This window comes from Gopherus evgoodei, chromosome 5 (genome assembly GCF_007399415.2).
Source record: "Gopherus evgoodei ecotype Sinaloan lineage chromosome 5, rGopEvg1_v1.p, whole genome shotgun sequence".
Taxonomy (NCBI): Eukaryota; Metazoa; Chordata; order Testudines; family Testudinidae; genus Gopherus; species Gopherus evgoodei.
Window position 1 is genome coordinate 49349455 of NC_044326.1, and position 18139 is coordinate 49367593.

Sequence of the window (18139 nt, forward strand, 5' to 3'; positions counted from 1 at the left end):
TTTCTCCCTTTAACCCTCCTCTAGTGGTGCCTCTTCTTTTGCTGGCTTCATGTTGCTCTGATTGGTAGATTTCTGACCACTGGTGATTCTACTGGGCTACAGTTCAGCTGAACCAAAAGTTGCAGTGTGGGAGGTCTAGGTTCGATATTAGGAAACACTGTTTCACTAGGAGGGTGGTGAAGCACTGTAATGGATTACCTAGGGAGATGGTGGAATCTCCATCCTTAGAGGTTTTTAAGGGTCGACTTGACAAAACCTTGGCTGAGATGATTTAGTTGGTGTTGGTCCTGCTTTGGGCAGGGAATTGGACTAGATGACCTCCTGAGGCCTCTTCCAACCCTAATATTCTATGATTTTATTCATAGCTGTAGGAGCATATTTGCAGTTGAGTACAAGGCAAATACTTTCCACATATTGCTTTTCCTCTTCTTTGCCCTATGCCTTCCCAGATTAGTTTACTGGGAAACACTGCCTTAGTCTGTCAGTTAGCCTATGTGACAATGTGTGGCTGAAACAAAAGCATATTGATACATTTCAATCAGGCGGATGTATTAACTTTTATCTTTACTCCATATTGACTTACTTAGAATTTAGTTAGCTGGTCCTCTCTCTATTCTTAACTCAACTGGTCATTTTAGAATGTCTTGACCCAGAACTGTGAGGAATGACAATCATACCCAAGAATAAGGAAATATAGTGAATTGGAAATTTTGTAGTCAATATTTCATTAAGAGGAAATGCAGGTTTGAGTGCATTATTTATTTTATCATTTGTTATTTTTAAGAGCCAAATTATTATACCTTTTTCATGTCAAGTAGTACCCTGCTTAACAAATAATTCTGTTTACCTCAATGGAGCAACTTGTGGAATCATTGTGAACCAGTGTATCAGAATCTGACCCTAAATGATTTTGCAGAAACAAGTACTGACTTCTGTTGAAACCAATATCAAGATTTCTTAAGGTGAATGTTCCAATGACTCATGTATAAGAAGGGAAACTAATCTTAACCATTTATCTTGGGAAGAAAATCATGGAAGTGTTCACAAACAAGAATCTTGGCAATTTATTCTTATGTGGAAGGTATGAGTCTCTGGAGACAGAAGTGGAATAAAGACTTTTCACAGTTATATGCACTTTCCCTCCAAACACCTTCTTCATTTAATCAAAACATTTAAAACTAGAGTCCTCTCTAAGGTTTACATATGGGTTGCATCAAGAAGTGGTAAAATACTTGTGAAAATTCTACAATTTGCTAATAGATTCTGTAGGATCTAATACAATTCTATCAGTCACTATTAGATTCTCTAGGGATGCTGCCTCGCCTGTATTATGCCTTCGTGTCAATCCCCTCCTTCCAGATCACTAACCTCTAACCAAATCGCTGACCTCTAACTTGTACGGATTTAGATAATTCCTCCAGTTAAGGGTGATCATCTTTAAGTCCACTGTAGAGTAACTGGAATTAAATTCAACAGTTGGATGTTAATATCAAAAGTTTCATGACTCTTTCATGCAAACAACAACCACCTTATGTACTTAATGGCCCCCAGTGCTGAAGTATCTGAGCTCCTCACAGACTAATGTATTTTTCCTCACCATCCTCCAGTGGGTAGGGAAGTATTATTATCCTCATTTTACTGCCTATCTGACTTGCCTGATGTCAAGCAGTAAGGCGTGGCAGAGAAGGAAATTGAAGGTCTCTCTTAAAACCCAAGTTAGTGCCCTAATCACCAGACTACTCTTCCTGAGCTCACCCTGACCTAACCTCATATTCTGTATGCAGCATTAAGATTCTCAGCCTTTTTTGTCAAACAATCAGGCCTGTACAATGTGAGCTAATGGAGAATCACTGTTAGTGATCAGTAGAAATGAGGGTTATATAAACCTTTTTAGACTAGACTAGTTTCTCCTGGCAAGACAGTCATAAAACAATGAACACTTCACCCAGTAGAGGGCAACACAACATTCACACACTAGCCAGTTTATTGAAGTGAAGATGATCACCACAAACATTTATGACTCCCGTTCAGGAAAACTAAGTGCTGGTTCTGTAATGGAAGAGAGGGAATAGGTGGCCTTTGCAATTTTCTTCATCTACATATTTATTTTTTACGCCTGTATAGACTATGGACAGAGAGAGGCAGTTAGGCAACTCACACAAAGCATGTTTAAGGTAAAATACTAAGCAATCCTAGACTTTTGCCCTGTATAAATATTCCAGAAAGCAAAAAGTGTGAACATGTTCTAGCTTTTAGAACTGTTTTGAGGCTTTTAAATTATTTCAATTTAAATTATTTTAATTTTTAATTTTACCAAAGTTGCTTTCCAGGAATATAACATGTACCATCTTGTGTTTGAGCAGAAGCTGTAAGGATTTTAATTTACTATAGCATTTCAATATCCTATTAAAATCATTACAAGAAACACATTTAAATCTAGTTCCTTGGCCACGTTTTGCAAACTCTATCTAACACATGATGCTGAAGAAACAATGCTTAACTGGAAGGTTGCTTCTTCTTGATGCAGTTATTTGCTCTGTTTTGAGCAACTTCAGAGCTGTTCTAACTTGTAGAATCTGGCAACTGCTCCCAAGAGATGGTTCTGCAGCTGGGAGTTTTGATGGTACCTCTTTCCCCCCATATTCTTCTGACATGCCCTTTAGACTGGCACCAGAAGGGCAGATGTAGGGACTGCTATACTGGATCTAGTCTACCTGGGAATTCCCTCACACAAAGGGAATCTCCAAGCAGATGGTTATGGTGGCTTTCCACTTTCTTTGCATTGCAGATGAAACAGGGAGCCAGAAACTGGCCTATGGGTGGAGCAAGATAATCTCCAGTGCTGAATCTCTAAAAGCCAGAATCTGTTCCCATTAAAGGCAATGGCATTTTGCCATTGACTTCAGTGATAGCAGGATGAGGCTGTGACATAGGGTGTAAAAGAATGAAGTAATACAGAGAAAAAAGTTCAGTTTGTCTTTTGTCAGGTCACAATTCAGACTTTCACCTCTACACGTCATAAAGTCTCACACAGCTTCTCTGCTTTGCATTTATTGGCTCTCAGCATTTGGCAAATACCAGTCTAATTAATTGTATAATGTATTTGCTGTATCATGTATTATATTTGCCCAGTAGGATATCATCAACTACAGAGCCATGCAAGATGTTATTTTTAAAATGCTGCCATTTTTTCATCTCCTTACATTCCAAGTGAGTGCCCAAGCCACTAGGCTATTGTTGGGGTGGGGTGGGGACTCTCCCTCTCACTCACTCATATTTTTTTCCAGTAATATTGGAAAGGCCTCATTTTCATCCCAGTGCAGAATGAAACCAAAATGTTGAAACTCAAAATTTTTGACAGGGAATTCCCCCTCTCCCCCGCAACTCCTCCCAACAGCCCTAGCAGTGGTCAAATGGCAGATATATTCCAGCCACTGGCAAGCAAAGAACAGACAATAAATCTTTGAGATATGGGAAAGGTTAATGGGAGACCAAAATAAGGAAATAAAATGTTCTCAATGATTTAGTTAGGGACTTTGATATTGAAGGCTAAAAGGGAAAAACAGAAGTTCAAAGACATCTGGGTATAGAACTGTATCTCACGGACAGAAAAATGTAAAGCACAAATACTTTTTAGTAGACAGGCTTTACAAAATAATGCAGCTGTGTAGAAGCAGAAGAGATGAATTTTTATTCCACTGAAAAATACCATTTGTTGGCAGGTTTTTTGTTTAACCTGGTTAACCTCCAGTGCTCATTCAAGCAAAGCAATTGTGTTCAGTGATTTCCCCTGCTTTTTAACTCTTACAAATGAGTTGAGTATAGATAAAGAGAAAAAAACAACAGTTCTGGAAACTGAATTCCTCACTGTTTCTACAGGGACAGTCCAAGAAAGTGCAAGCCCTACCAACTGCCACAACCTTGCATCAAAGGAGCTGCCATCTTCAACATTCAGTGCATGGCCTCTGAGACTGCAACTACAGGTGCTGATTAGATAAGGAGGGTTTGGTTTTATATTTATTTATTATTTTATTGTGATCAGGAAAAGTTTAGACAACCAGGCAGTAATCAGATTACAATAGCTTTTCGGTGCCATTGACCTGGGATGGATTTGCACTAGTGGACTTATAGTTTGTAACTCATTACCAATCTCATCCAGTCTCATATGAGATTCAATTAATACCAGCAATATAGGCCATTCTGTGAAAAATATAACTCTGACAGTGTACAGACTGTGTACAGACTGGTAACAGAATATATGCATGCAGCATTGGGTTACCACTCAAGCCTTCCCATGTCAGAAACATCCTCCATTGACCTAAGAAGCAGCTGCACTCACTCAACCAGAAGAGGGAGCTGGCTAGTGCTTGAATAGGCCTTATATGTTCTATCCAGCAGAGGGCAGTAGAAAACATGAAAAAAAAAAAGTGGCAGAGTTCTATTGTGTAGTTATATATGTAGTTAGGTAGTGTTTATACTGCATTTAATATTAATAAGCAATTCTATTACTTTTTCTCTGAGATCTGTTGAATAGATGCATCCTAATTTTCAGTAACAGTCACTTGGAGATTTAGGTAAGTGATGGGACTCTCAAAAGAACACATGAAAATAGAAGCACAAGTTTTCTTCTGATTTGGAAAATACTGATATAGGTATTTTAATTTATTTAGATTTAAAATAATAAAGATGCCTACCCAAAGCTAGTACCCTAACATGGTTATACAGTAATTACAATTTCAAATACATCCCAGCAGCAGCCATCAGTTCCGTGGGAACTTAGGCACCAACAACCTGTCACCTTCATCACAAAAAGCATACCATAGGCCTTAAAAAAAAAAAAAACTCTCAAAGAGCCATATTTTGAAGCATGCCTGGAAAGTCCCTAACTCAAACTATTTTGAACTAAATGGGAGCAAGTTCCAGAGTCTGAGCATTCTCACAGAGAATGCCCTGCCGTTCCCTCCATCCTGTTTTATACTGAGGAGGATGCAGCTGGAGCACCTCTGCTCTTAAAAATAAAAATAAAAAATTGATTCAGTCTGTCCTCAGGGAAGGAGAGGGTAAGAACTATTTTTCTTTGTTTGGAGAAACTCTTATATACCACAAGCAGGGGCAGGACTCTGCCTGCCCAGATTTGGGTACCTAACTCCCACAGACAAGTGGGGCTCGAACAAACAGTGCTTAACCAAACAGAGTGCCTTTTAGTTTGTGCCAGCAGGGTCTACACAGGGCAGTTAGAGAGTTACACGTTAGAGTGCTTTACAAAATCACATCTCTGGAGTGCTTTGCCAGGGCTGTGTAGACAATCACTGAGCATTTGGCATTGAAGTTACTTCCAGTTTTCATTATTAGTGCAATTGGATGCCGATAAGATGCATAAAAAGCAAACACCTCAGTGTTTGAAAAGGTGGCATGCTTTTGTCATGGAGGTTGTCTTGCTTAGCTCCTGTGAAAGTGTATTTAGCTCTGGGAGAGGATTAGCTGTGCTTATTTGTTTACAGAATCAGGGACACAGTTACAGTTAAACCAATAACTAGCCCCATATTAGAGGCCTGACTTATGCAGGTTTGCTTGTTGAAAGTGACATGTTCTAGTTTATAAATAAAGTTGACTCCCTATGTTTTCATTACCAACAAAATATAAAAATTAATGATCATCTTCCTCATGTGTAATGGTAGTGCGCAACTTTGTTTCTGCTGAAAATCCAAGTTTCCAAAAATAAATTGAAAATTATATTTTATATCTAAATTATGTACTTGTATAGCCTGCCAGTCAGCATAGTACTGAAGCAATGCGTTTATTTTAATCAAATACTACATCTGTTACTACACAGTTCACAATGCTGCTTTGAGGTGAATGGGTATGCTTCCCCTTTAAGCAGCATGAAATGTGTGGGAGCAGGGTTATATGTGTCACACAAGTTTATACATTTCTTCAGGGATCCAGCCATTTAAAAATTTTTCCCTCACTCAGTGAGAGAAAAGCCTGTCCTCCAACTTCATTTGCATAAACCTAATTACTGCTCCCAGGAACAAGGACAGGCTTAGGCAGCCTCAGGAACCCAAATTAATTAAAGGCAGTTTCCTTTGGGCCAAATTGTGACACCCTTACTCATGCTTAGTACTACTCTGAGGGGAAAATTCCACCATTGAATATGAAGTAGTCACCTTGGACAGAAAACCCTGAAGCTTTTGGAACCCCTATAGCTCAGTTGGCTGTGTTACTCCAAGTAGGGCTCTCCTGCCTACCAGTTCCATATCAGAGTAGGATGTGCAGAGTGAGTGACTTCTTCATTCAGGTGTGGAATAAGTCAGGCATCTTAAAAACGCTTACACCCTTCACCACTGATTTTAAAAAGCAGTTTGGGAGTGGTGCAAGAAGTCAGCATCCTATGGGAAACAGGTGGGGAAGGGGAGAGAAGAAAGGAAAGAGGAGGAGGCGATGGCTAGTGGGAACATTTGGATGGATTATGAATTTCCAGATGTTAGAAATTGTATGAAGTGTACTTGTGCTGAAAACAGAAATCCATCTGTGAATCTGGTTTTAACCACTTAGGAATTGCCTAACTTCTAAATCAGGGGTGGGCAAACTCAGAGCTTTGGATCCGGCTTGAGGGATTGATACCCCTGTGGTGCTGCGAGCCCCAGGCCACTCCCGGAAGCGGCTGGCACCATGTCCCTGCCACCTCTGGGGGGGGAGGGGCGAGGGCTCTGTGCACTGCCCTCACCTGTGGGTTCCATACCCAAAGCTCCCATTGGCCACGGTTCCCTGTTCCCAGCCGCGCAGGGCCAGGGCAGGCAGGGAGTCTGCCCTTGCCTCAGTGTGCGCTGCTGCCACCCTGGAGCCCACACTCTGAATCCCTCCTGCACCCCTGCCCTGAGCTCCCTGCTGCACCCCACACCTATTCTGCACTCCAACCCCCTGCTCTGAGTCCCCTCCTGCACCCCGAAGCCCTCCTCCACCCCACACCCTACCCTGAACACCACACCCCCTCCCACACCCCAACCCCCTAACCCAGCCCTACATTCATGGTCCTGCATACAATTTCCCTACCCAGCTGTGGCCCTCGGGCCAAAAAGTTTGCCCACCCCTGTTCTAGATGCTTAGCTAGCCACTGGGATCCACAAAGTCTGGGTTAGATGTCTAGGCTCTTTATACAATGCATGGGGAAAGCAGGGCCGGCTCCAGGGGTTTTGCCACCCCAAGCAGCCAAAAAAAAAAAAAAAAAGCCATGATTTGATCTGCGGCAATTCAGCGGGAGTGAGAGACCCTCCGCCGAATTGCCACCGAATCCCTGAACATGCCGCCCCACTCCTGAGCTACCACCCCAAGCACATGCTTGATAAGCTGGTGCCTGGAGCTGGCCCTGGGGGAGAGATAGGAACCTAAGAATGGGGTCCTCAATTGCCAATACATGAGGTGGGAAGCCACCCAAGCTAGCCAATAGCATATGTAGAAGAAATGGGTGTGTCTAAAGCTCTGCCCCTCTCTGAGTGTTAGGCTAGACTGGAGTGAAGCATATATCAGTGTGGAATCCACAGTGAAGAACTCTATCCTACAGTTAGGTGCCTAAGCCGTTCTTGAAAGACTAGCAGTAGCAAATGCCTTAATCCACACAAAAGAAGTCAGTGAGGTGGCGGCAGTTGCTTCCACTACTCCACAGGTTAAAAAGGAGAGACCAAAAAAGAGTGAAATCCAACAAGATTTTTTTTATTCAGACAACCAACATGCAGCTCCAGAAACAGTCACAGCAGAAGCCCCAACCCAGTAGTATCATGCATCCTCTTCAACTAACAGGAAGCAGAAAGTGTTTTTAAACTCAAAGACTACAACTCTCAACATGCAATTCTGGATCTAGCAACACCACATGTTCCCTCATCTCAGAACAATAATAATTAATAACAGCAAGTTAGTGTATTAATACCAGTTTTGTTTTTACTTATTTGCTAATTAATTAAGAGAAATGGTAATGTAACTATAATTTGAACACTAGTTGTAAGAGACCTAACCTCTTTTTCCTTTATTACATAACAGTCTCTAGTCCATGCAGGTGGCTGACTGACAGCATGTCTGTCAGGCCCAATACACTGTTGATTATCCTGTATTGTCAGTGGGGAAGTAAAATCATCAGGAACAGTTAGATGATCTAAAACACCTTTGTCTCACTATTGGTAAGCAGATACAAAATGAGTAGCTGTACATATCTGACAATCTGATAGCTTTTAACCATATTGTCCTTTTTCCATCCCACAACAATTTTCAGTGGAGATATGAACCTGTGTCTCCTGTTTGTAAGATTCTAGGTTTTTGTATTCTTGGTTCACATTTGAATTTCAGTTCCTTGGCCCTCCAGCATTTTATATTTTTTGCCTTTTCTGTTCCATTGTTTATCTTATACCTGACTGCATGGATATATCAGAGATAAGTCCCTGTAATCCAGCAATATTTACATTTAGTATACATCTCTCGGCTATGCAATAATTCCGAAGGTGACCTTTGCATTGTAGCATGGTGCCTAGCTCTATACATTTGTAAAAAACTGTAGTGAAGGTTGTCCCTGCTTTTCTTTCCAGTGTAGTTATCCTTCAGACTGTCTTTGAAATTTCTATTGTGCCATTCAATTTCAACCTTAGGATTGAAGGTAATACACAGATGAGCTTCTATGTCTAATGACCCTCTCTACCAGAAAAATGTCTAATTCCAGGGAGGTAAACTGTGTTCTGTTATTGAATACTAATTATTTTCGGTACCCTTCCCTGCTAAAGAGCATCAAGAAGAACTTGATCATCATAGTAAATGTTACCTGTGATGTAAACACCACTTCCAGCCATTTATTGAAGTATGCGTTCAGGGTGATAGCATATCTACAGTCACCTGACACATTGTCAAATGGACCTATAAGGTCAGTGGCAAGTTTTTCCCATGCCCAAAGGAACAGGTTGTAATGTTAGCCCAGACAGGACAAGATGGCAGTGATGCAACTTCCAAGTAATGCATGTCTATATAGCTGCTTCAACTTCAGCATCCATTCCTAGCAACCAATACAGATTCTACAGAAATTATTTCATTGTGATAATTGCTTGATGTGTCATGCACCAGGTGTATGAATTTTGGCTGCAATTCATCTGGCACTCAACCGTTAAAGTATCTCATGTCATGCACCCATCTTATAGAGACCATTTGTTGTGTACTGTACATGAAGAGAGTAAAGCTGAATCAAAGCATTTGGAATTGTGTGACCATATTGTCAGCAGTTCCTACAATCTTTTTCTAAAGCAGGCATGCTAAGTAAGCAAATTTGAATTGTTCTTGTTTAACAGCTGTGAAAAAGTAGAACTACTTTTTAGTCATTATCTGTCTGCATGTCGGGAGAAGGTAAGGGCAGGTGGGTCAAGCAATCAGCAGTCACATTCTTAATTCTCACATATGACAGTATAGGTGGAAAGATGGTCTTGCTGACCATCTAGAAAGTCATTTTGCTGTGTGGAGATGTTTTGTGTGTTCCTCAAGTTTTCGTGAACTCAGTAATATCATCCAAACACATTGGACTCCAAGCCAATTCTTTAAAATCACAACCATCATTCTTTGCAAAGCGTTGGGTGCTGATGTAAGTCCATATGGTACACATTTAGAACAGAGTAGTCCATCACGCACAAAACACATATCTCTGCAGTCTTCCTGTAGCATAAGTTGGTGGCACACACACTGTAGATCAAGAGTAGAAAAACATCTTTGTGCCATAAATTTCCATAAACACATCTATAGATGGATAGCTGTCAATCACAATGGCTTTATTAGGCTCTCTTAAGTCTGTGCAAAGACAAATACCTCCAGTCTTTGTCATCATCATCAGAGAGACCCATTCAGATAATTCAAACTTCTATAGTACCATTTTGTACTAGTTTTAAGCTCGTATGATACAGACTCCTTAACCGAGAATGGGGGTCCTCCTCTGCACCATCTTCATTAATTGCAGAATTGGAGTTATTGCTTAATGGTGCCGGAGGGGGTAGAAGCAATGCATCCATTGACTACCTGCACGTTTAGGTAGGATAGGAGTACATCTATGCACAATATAGAATTCTGCTAGTATGTATTAAAAGTCATTTACAGGGATGCAACCAAGCACAGGAATGCAGTTAATCAAGTAGCACTGTAGGCATAAGCTTTTTGGCAAGTGGCACACATTCAAAGTACTGCAAGTAAGATTGATTCAGGTAGCATAGAAACAGCTGAGCCGATGTCCAACATTAATTCTACCACCTGGGGCTTCTCTTCTGCTTTAGCAAAAACATGAACAATACACATTATTTTATCCACAACGTGTGGAACCGTTTCTGTTAACACTCAAAACGGTAACATCAGGCACAATAAGGGCACATACTTGTCAATTAGGCTGGTTGCTTCAGCATACCTTAAAAAAATATCCAGTCTGTTTGCAGTGATTGCACTGAGCTGCCTTTGCAGGACATACTATGTAGGTTGTGGCGTGTTTAAATCCACAGAGGTAAAATACTTTTCTCTTATGTGTTTTGAAGTCGCTGGGCCTGTGACTTCTAATTTGTAGGACTCCTATAATGCTTTGCCTGCCTTCTTGTAATCCACGTCTTTAACGATTGTATGGCTTGGATCGCAATTGCTATAACTGGACTCTTTATTTTTATCTCCACCATAGCTGCTGATTCAATATGATTAGCAATGGTTATGAGTTTCTATAAGGTCATGTCTGATTTAGGTAGTAGGAGTTCTCTAGTATGGGGCACAACCAATTTTTCCACAAGTTGATCTCAAATCATTTTGTCTGCCACATTGCCAAAAATCACATTGACAATTGATTTCCTTAAAGCAGCAATATATTGATCTGTCGACTTCCCTATTTTTTCTTTACACTGGCAGAATTTATAGCATTCCACTTCCACATATACTTTAGGTACAAAAAAATCTTTAATGCATTGAGTGCAGTCTCATTTTTCATTCAGAAGGGGAAGAGTCTAGAATATACGTGCTCTTTGTGCTCCAAGGCAGTAAATAAGCAGATCATATTTTCTTGGTTTGGAAAGTTCTTTGTCATTAATGGCAAGGACATAGCTCTCAGACGTGCTAAATCCAAGCCTTAAAATCAATTGGAGGCTCACCCAGTCTTTAAAGAAAGGGTAGAAGTGACTCAGGGGCAGGAGAGCCACCCTTGTCACCAATTTGTGGAGTAGCAGAGGCAGACAATGAAAAAGTGAAATACAACAAGGTTCTCTTTTTTTATAATTATTAAGACAACAACCTTGCAGCTCCAGAAGCAGCTGCAGAAACTTCTCTGGCTCATCTGTGTCACATACCCACTTATACTTCCAGACAGTTTAAAAAACAAGTAGACCCCTAAGACTACAGCTCCCAATATGCAGTACTGGATGTAGCACCACCACATAACTCCATTTCTGTTGCCCCCATCCCCTGCCTGATGAGGAGAAGGGATCTGAACATGGGCTTCCTATCTCCCATGTGGATGCCCTAATCACTGGATGACAGAATCACTCCATCACTCTCTGGTCGAATGCATATTTAGTTTATATCAGTTAGAACAGCTTCAGCAGGAGAGATTGAGAGAGTCCCACTTCAAAATATCCCAGACGTCAGATCCCTTTCTTGAGAAGTGGGGAACCCAGATTCAAAACCCTTCTCATCAGGCAAATGGGTAAAGTGATCTGGATCTCCCACATCCAGAGTGAGTACCCTAACTATTGGGCTAAATCTTAGAAGGAAGTCATCCTTGTCCTGTCCCCCACAACCCCCCACATTGTTTTGTGTGGAGTTAGGCATGCTCATAGCATGCAGAATAGGTGATGGTGGGGACAACTAGTTTCACCTGGTCTGAGAATCCCACTGGGGCTTAGCTGTGATAGGTGCCTACACTGATATGTTGTGCACATGCCCAACAATGGAAACTTGGGGCTTAGGCGACTTTTACAGTGAAAATTTAGGTGTCCCAGAGTTCAGGAGCAGCTGAGAAGGGGTTTTGAGGATCTCAGTGGCACCTAAAGTGGGAGTTTGGTGCCTATGTCAGTGTGTGGAGCTAGACCTACATGCCCAATCAGCATTCAAATCTCAACTTCTCATAAAATAACGGGAGTTTGAGGGCCTTAAACATTTCAGCCCGAGAGCCCTCACTTAAGTCATTTTCCTTAGATAAGTCTATACAGACCTATAGGATTTAACCCTTAATGCTCAGCTAATGGTTTCAGCTAAGTTCACACAGTGTGCTCACCTAAAAGCCTGTTCAAATAATTCAGTATATGCTTAGTAAAATACATATAGCTTAATTTAGGTTTGATTTTATGCCTTGATGTATTTGAAGACCTTGTAGAACCATAAGCTTTAATGCTATCCCCTGATATTGCTTAAGCAATATTACCCATTGCAGTCCTTCAGAATATTTTTATTCCAGCTAATAGCAAGTACTGCATGATCAAAATGGTGTCTTTCACCACAGTGAAGATTTAAATAATTATTCTTACAAGAATCATGATACTTTATAGGTTTCATTGTAATGCAAGATTACTTGATGTTTAACATGTGCATTATTACTACTACTTTTTTTCCTCTTTCAAATACAACTCATTATAACAACAAAAGGGAAGATGAAAAGATTTGCATTAAGGAACCTGTTTGTCAGTAAGGAGGAATATTTTGTATCATGAGGCCTGTCTGGAGCTTTTACTGACTTGCCTCCCACAAAATATTATAATCAATTTGAAGAGATATGCAGAGCACACTGAAAAATATAATCTGTCATAACCCTCTGAAATAACTACATGCTGACTACAGTCAAACTTCAGATGTTACTCTGGGGAAATTTGTCTATATATCAAACATTACAAACAAAATTGGCATCTCAAATGATCCTCTTGCTTTTACTCTGGGCAGAAAGGAGGAGGAATAGATGGACATGAAGGCCTAAACAACCTTCTCACCGCTAGTGTAGGTCTCACAAAGTTGAGTCTAAACACCTTGGAGAAACTTATACTGCCCTGTAGCACCCCATGCTGGCAGAGCATGGCTCTGATGAATCCTGTCTCGGTTTCCTCATCTCCTGGGGCCCCTTAAAAACTCCGCACGGTCCAAAAGCACTAGGACAAAATTCCCCTTCTAAATTTCTACATTTTTAAGTCCATATAATCTTGAACTAAAGTCTTTTCCACACAGACTCAAAATAAAGCCTTCCTGGTCTGTCGTTACTCCTCTTGGGTTCAGGGGAGTTGCACAGCCCTTCTTTCTTGGAACCTGTGTTTCTGGGCTCTCAGCTGCTCCTCTAGCAGCTTCCCTAACTGCTTCCTTCAGGAATCCTCCCAGCAGTTCTCTATGTAGTTTTCTCTTACCTTTGTGGTGTAGGAAAGATCAATAGATAGCTCTTCCTCTGCTGCTGTCTCTTCCTTCAGAAGGCCCAGGTCCCTCCCTTTAAGGAAGTTGTGCAGTAGGTAATCAGTCAGAGCTGCAGTGGACCACACTCTTAAAGGGGCCAGTTACCCTGTGTCATGCTCCTGTCTGTGATGTATTTTTTAGGGAGGAGGAGAACAAAACAAAAAAACCCCTTCCTCCCTTCATCTCTTGTCCACCATCCCCAAGTGTTTTGTCTGAACTTTTCACAATTAGAAGAGTTATTTAACCTTTTTCGAGATGCCTCTCAAATTGCCTGAGTTGGACCAAAAGCAGAAATGCCAAAATATCATGACTGTGGCCATGTCTGTTTTTCCAGGACAACCTCTCCAATCTAATGTAAGAGTTAGTTCCTGATTTCCATCCCATTTTTTGCAGTCCCAAAAGGTGTAGAACAGCTTTGACAGTTCAAGAGAAGCATCTGAATTTCTGGGTGCTTAACTGAATTTAACCTCCAATCCCTTTCCCACAAATAGACTTCCTTCTCCTTTGCCGCTAATCTAGCACCCTCCAGGGTTGCTAAATTTGCTTAGAAATAATTAAAGAGAACAAACCAACTAAGGGCATTCTGTTTGAATTCTAGCTGCTGCTGGGTTGTGTCATACTCTCCTCAGTACCCCTCCTAGGTGTAATACCCAGACATTTTAGAAAACAAACAAAAAACAGAATACACCATGTACCAGTTCGGAATAGTTTATTGCATGAAAACACAAGCTGTGCCTTGCAGAAATAATTGCATAGTAAGCCCTAGTTCTTAAAACTAGTTCACCATAGTAATTAAAAGAGCTGTTAACCTGGCTTAATTCCCAGTTAGGACTTTCTAAAAAACTCATTTTAAGATATAAAGTCAATATCTCCCTGGGCATTTTAAATATGAGCTCGAGCTCCTGTTAATTTAATATAGGGATCCTGCATATATGATTTTTATGTAATGTTTTATTATTTCATCCATGGTTTAATGGTTTTAAAATAATCAGTCTTTAAAATCAATCTGAGAAGTGAAACACATTAAGAAATTGCTGTGTTCAGACTGCTGTGACCTTGTGTATATGGTCCTGTTACTAACCTCTACTATTTTTATTATATGCCCATGATTATAGCATTTTTGTGGGGTGGAGGGAGGGAGATAAAGACATTCATAACACCTCCTTTGGGACAGAATATCTAATAAATAAAATGCAATGCATTAAACTTGTAGACTTGTTTTTCTACTCTTGATCTACAGAGTGTGTATATCACTAAGGCCTGGTCCACACTACAGCGTTAAATCGATTTAAACAGTGTTAAATCGATTTAACGGTGTACCCGTCCACACTACAAGGCACTTAAAATCGATTTTAAGGGGTCTTAAAATCGATTTCTGTACTCCTGCTCAACAAGAGGAGTAACCCTAAAATCGATATTACTATATTGATTTAGGGTTAGTGTGGACGGAAATCGAAGTTATTGGTCCCATTCTTTTACTGAGCTACCCAGAGTGTACCGCTCCGGAAATTGATGGTTGCCTGGGGCCATGGACGCACACCACCAAAGTAATGTGCCTAGTGTGGACGCTTAAAATCGATTTTATAAAATCTGTTTTATAAAATCGATTTTAATTTCGATTTTACTCTGTAGTGTGGACGTGGACGTGGCCTAAGACACAGCTAGAAAAAAACTATATATATATATATATATAAAATGTCAAGTATTAAAGCCCCTCTATGAAACCAACTAGATTACTAAATTGCATTCATTTTAAGCTTCTTTTGATATTTAAAAGTCACTTTTTGCCTCTCATTCTTTTAAGCAGAATGAAAAATCATTTAGTCAATTTAACCACAGTGACCTAGCAGGAATTTATCTCTCTGGCTTCAAGAGAAATGACTGTTATTCCCTTTCATGGGCAGCTTTGCTACTGGGTTCTAGTGAAATTGACTAAAATGTCCCTTATCGGTATTCTACAAAATATCATCTACCTCTAGTTCACTGAAGCCCTTTTCTTAAAGTAAGGCATTGCATTTTGTATAGACATCACACATGTGATACGGATTGGAGAAATTAAATTATTTTTAAACCCCAAAAGCAAAGACAGTTGGACATTTTCCTTTCATCTTTCCAAATAGTATTTTGGAAAGAATAGCCTATTCTCAAATTAATATTATGATTTACCCTTCATATGTGCTTCAACTCAGCCTTTAAATGTAAATGTTAGTGGTCAGCAGCAGAGGTAGAGGAATGGAATTCATTTAGGTGAGCAGAGGGTGCAAAAAAAGAACTAGATAAATTCATGGAGGATAGGTCCCTCAATGGCTATTAGCCAGGATGGGCAGGGATAGTGTCCCTAGCCTCTGTTTGCCAGGAGCTGGGAATGGGCAACAGAGGATGGAGCACTTGATGATTACCTGTTCTGTTCACTTCCTCTGAGGCATCTGGCATTGACCACTGTCAGAAGACAGGATATTGGGCTAGATGGACCTTTGGTCTGACCCAGTATGGCCATTCTTATGTAAAAAAACATTCACAGGCATATCTGTGAAATGCTAAGTAAGGAGATTTGATCCAACCACATCCATACCCCATTTGGTTTTGTTTGGTTGACTCTTGTATAAGTATTTGTTTTGTGTCTATATTAGATGGAGGGCTCTTATTTATGCACACAGGGAAATTCATCTGTCCATGAATGGACATTGGCCAAGCTCCATAGGTACCCTACACATGCTTATCACAACAACTTGTTGTGTACCTCATCCAGTGCATTAAATGTCCCAACAACAACTATGTGGGTAAAAAAGCCGATAATCACTATGCTCTCTAATGAGCTCACACATGAAAAATTATAAAAGAACTACCATGTCACCTGTGAGTGAAAACTTTCTACAAAGTGATCACTCTATATCTCAGCTATCTGTCCTCATCCTCAAAGGATACCCGCACAACACTTTCCAAAGGAAAAGCTGAGAGGCTAAATTTGTAACGTCGCTAGATACTAAAAATCATAGACTGAATAGACATTGTGTTTATGACTTATTACAACAATCTGTAACCCACTAACAACGCCCCCATCCCACACTTCCCTCTTATGACTGCAGGGGTGTTAATTGGCTACTTCATCTTGAATGGTCCCTTGAAATGTGTTAACTACTTATGCTAAACAGTCTGTTCAAATCTTGTATTTAGCAGTGACACTGAGGGTACGTCTACAATACGGGATTATTCCGATTTTACATAAACCAGTTTTATAAAACAGATTATATAAAGTCGAGTGCATGCGGCCACACTAAGCACATTAATTCAGTGGTGTGCGTCCATGGTCCGAGGCTAGCGTCGATTTCCGGAGCGTTGCACTGTGAGTAGCTATTCCATAGCTATCCCATAGTTTGCGCAGTCTCCCCCGCCCCTTAGAATTCTGGGTTGAGAGCCCAGTGGCTGATGGGGCAGAAATCATTGTCGTGGGTAGTTCTGGGTAAATGTCGTCATTCCTTCCTTCCTCTGGGAAAGCAATGGCAGACAATCATTTCGCGCCCTTTTTCCCTGGATTGCCCTGGCAGACGCCATAGCACGGCAACCATGGAGCCCGTTCAGCTTTTTTTTTTTTTTTTTTACAGTCAAGGTATGTGTACTGGATGCCATGGACAGAGGCAATACTCCAGCGCTACACAGCAGTATTCATTTGCTTTTGCATGATAGCAGAGACGGTTACCAGTCGTTCTGTACCGTCTGCTGCCAGTGTAATTTGGCAATGAGATGACGGTTATCTGTCCTTCTGTGCTGTCTGCTGCTATCATGGGTACCCCTGGCTGAGATCGGCTGGGGGCGCAAAAGCAAAACTGGGAATGACTCCCCGAGTCAATCCCTCCTTTATGGTTTCTAAAAACAGAGTCAGTCCTGCCTAGAATATGGGGCAAATGTACTAGAGAAGCAGTGTATCAGAGAGTACGGCTGCTTTGTGTCAGATCCCGCAGAAATGATGAGCTACATGCCATACAGAGGGGGTGCCCTTGCAACAACCTCACCCGTTGCTTCCCTCCTCCCCCAACCTTCCTGGGCTACCGTGGCAGTGTCCCTCCCATTTGTGTCATGAAGTAATAAAGAATGCAGGTATAGGAAACACTGAGTTTTTAGTGACATAAAATGAGGGGGAGGCAGCCTCCTGGTGCTATGATAGTCCAGGCAGAACATTAAGCAGTGTGGGGGAGAGAAGCCCAGCATCCCACTGCTATGATAGTCCAGGCAGTACAGAATCTTTTCTTTTCACATGAAAGGGAGGGGGCTGATTGAAGCTCAGGCCCCAGTTGCTATGATGAAGACGGTTACCAGCTGTTCTGTACCATCTACTGGGAATAACCAGGAGTCATTCCTATTTTCACCCAGGCGCCCCATGGCCAGCCTTACCTGAAGCCAGCCAGGAGCACTCACAGGTTGATAAGAAGGACGGTTACCAGTCCTACTGCACCGTCTGCCACCGGGGAGGGGAGAGGAGCAGATACTGCTCTTCATTGCTGCAGCATCGCATCTACCAGCAGCATTCAGTAGACATAGGGTGACACTGAAAGAAGTCAAGAAACGATTTCTTTCCCTTTTCTTTCACGTGGGGGGGGAGGGAGTAAATTGACGAGCTATTCCCTGAACCACGCTGAACAATGTGTTTGACCCTACAGGCATTGGGAGCTCAGCCAAGAATGCAAATACTTTTCGGAGACTGCTGTGAACCGTGGGATAGCTGGAGTCCTCA

General features: G+C 41.2%; 1 protein-coding gene across 1 annotated transcript in view; it reads right to left on the reverse strand.

Moving 5' to 3' along the window:
• LOC115651895 (gamma-aminobutyric acid receptor subunit alpha-2) overlaps nt 1–18139 on the reverse strand; it is a 328838-nt gene that overhangs the window by 77086 nt on the left and 233613 nt on the right. The window lies entirely within an intron of this gene.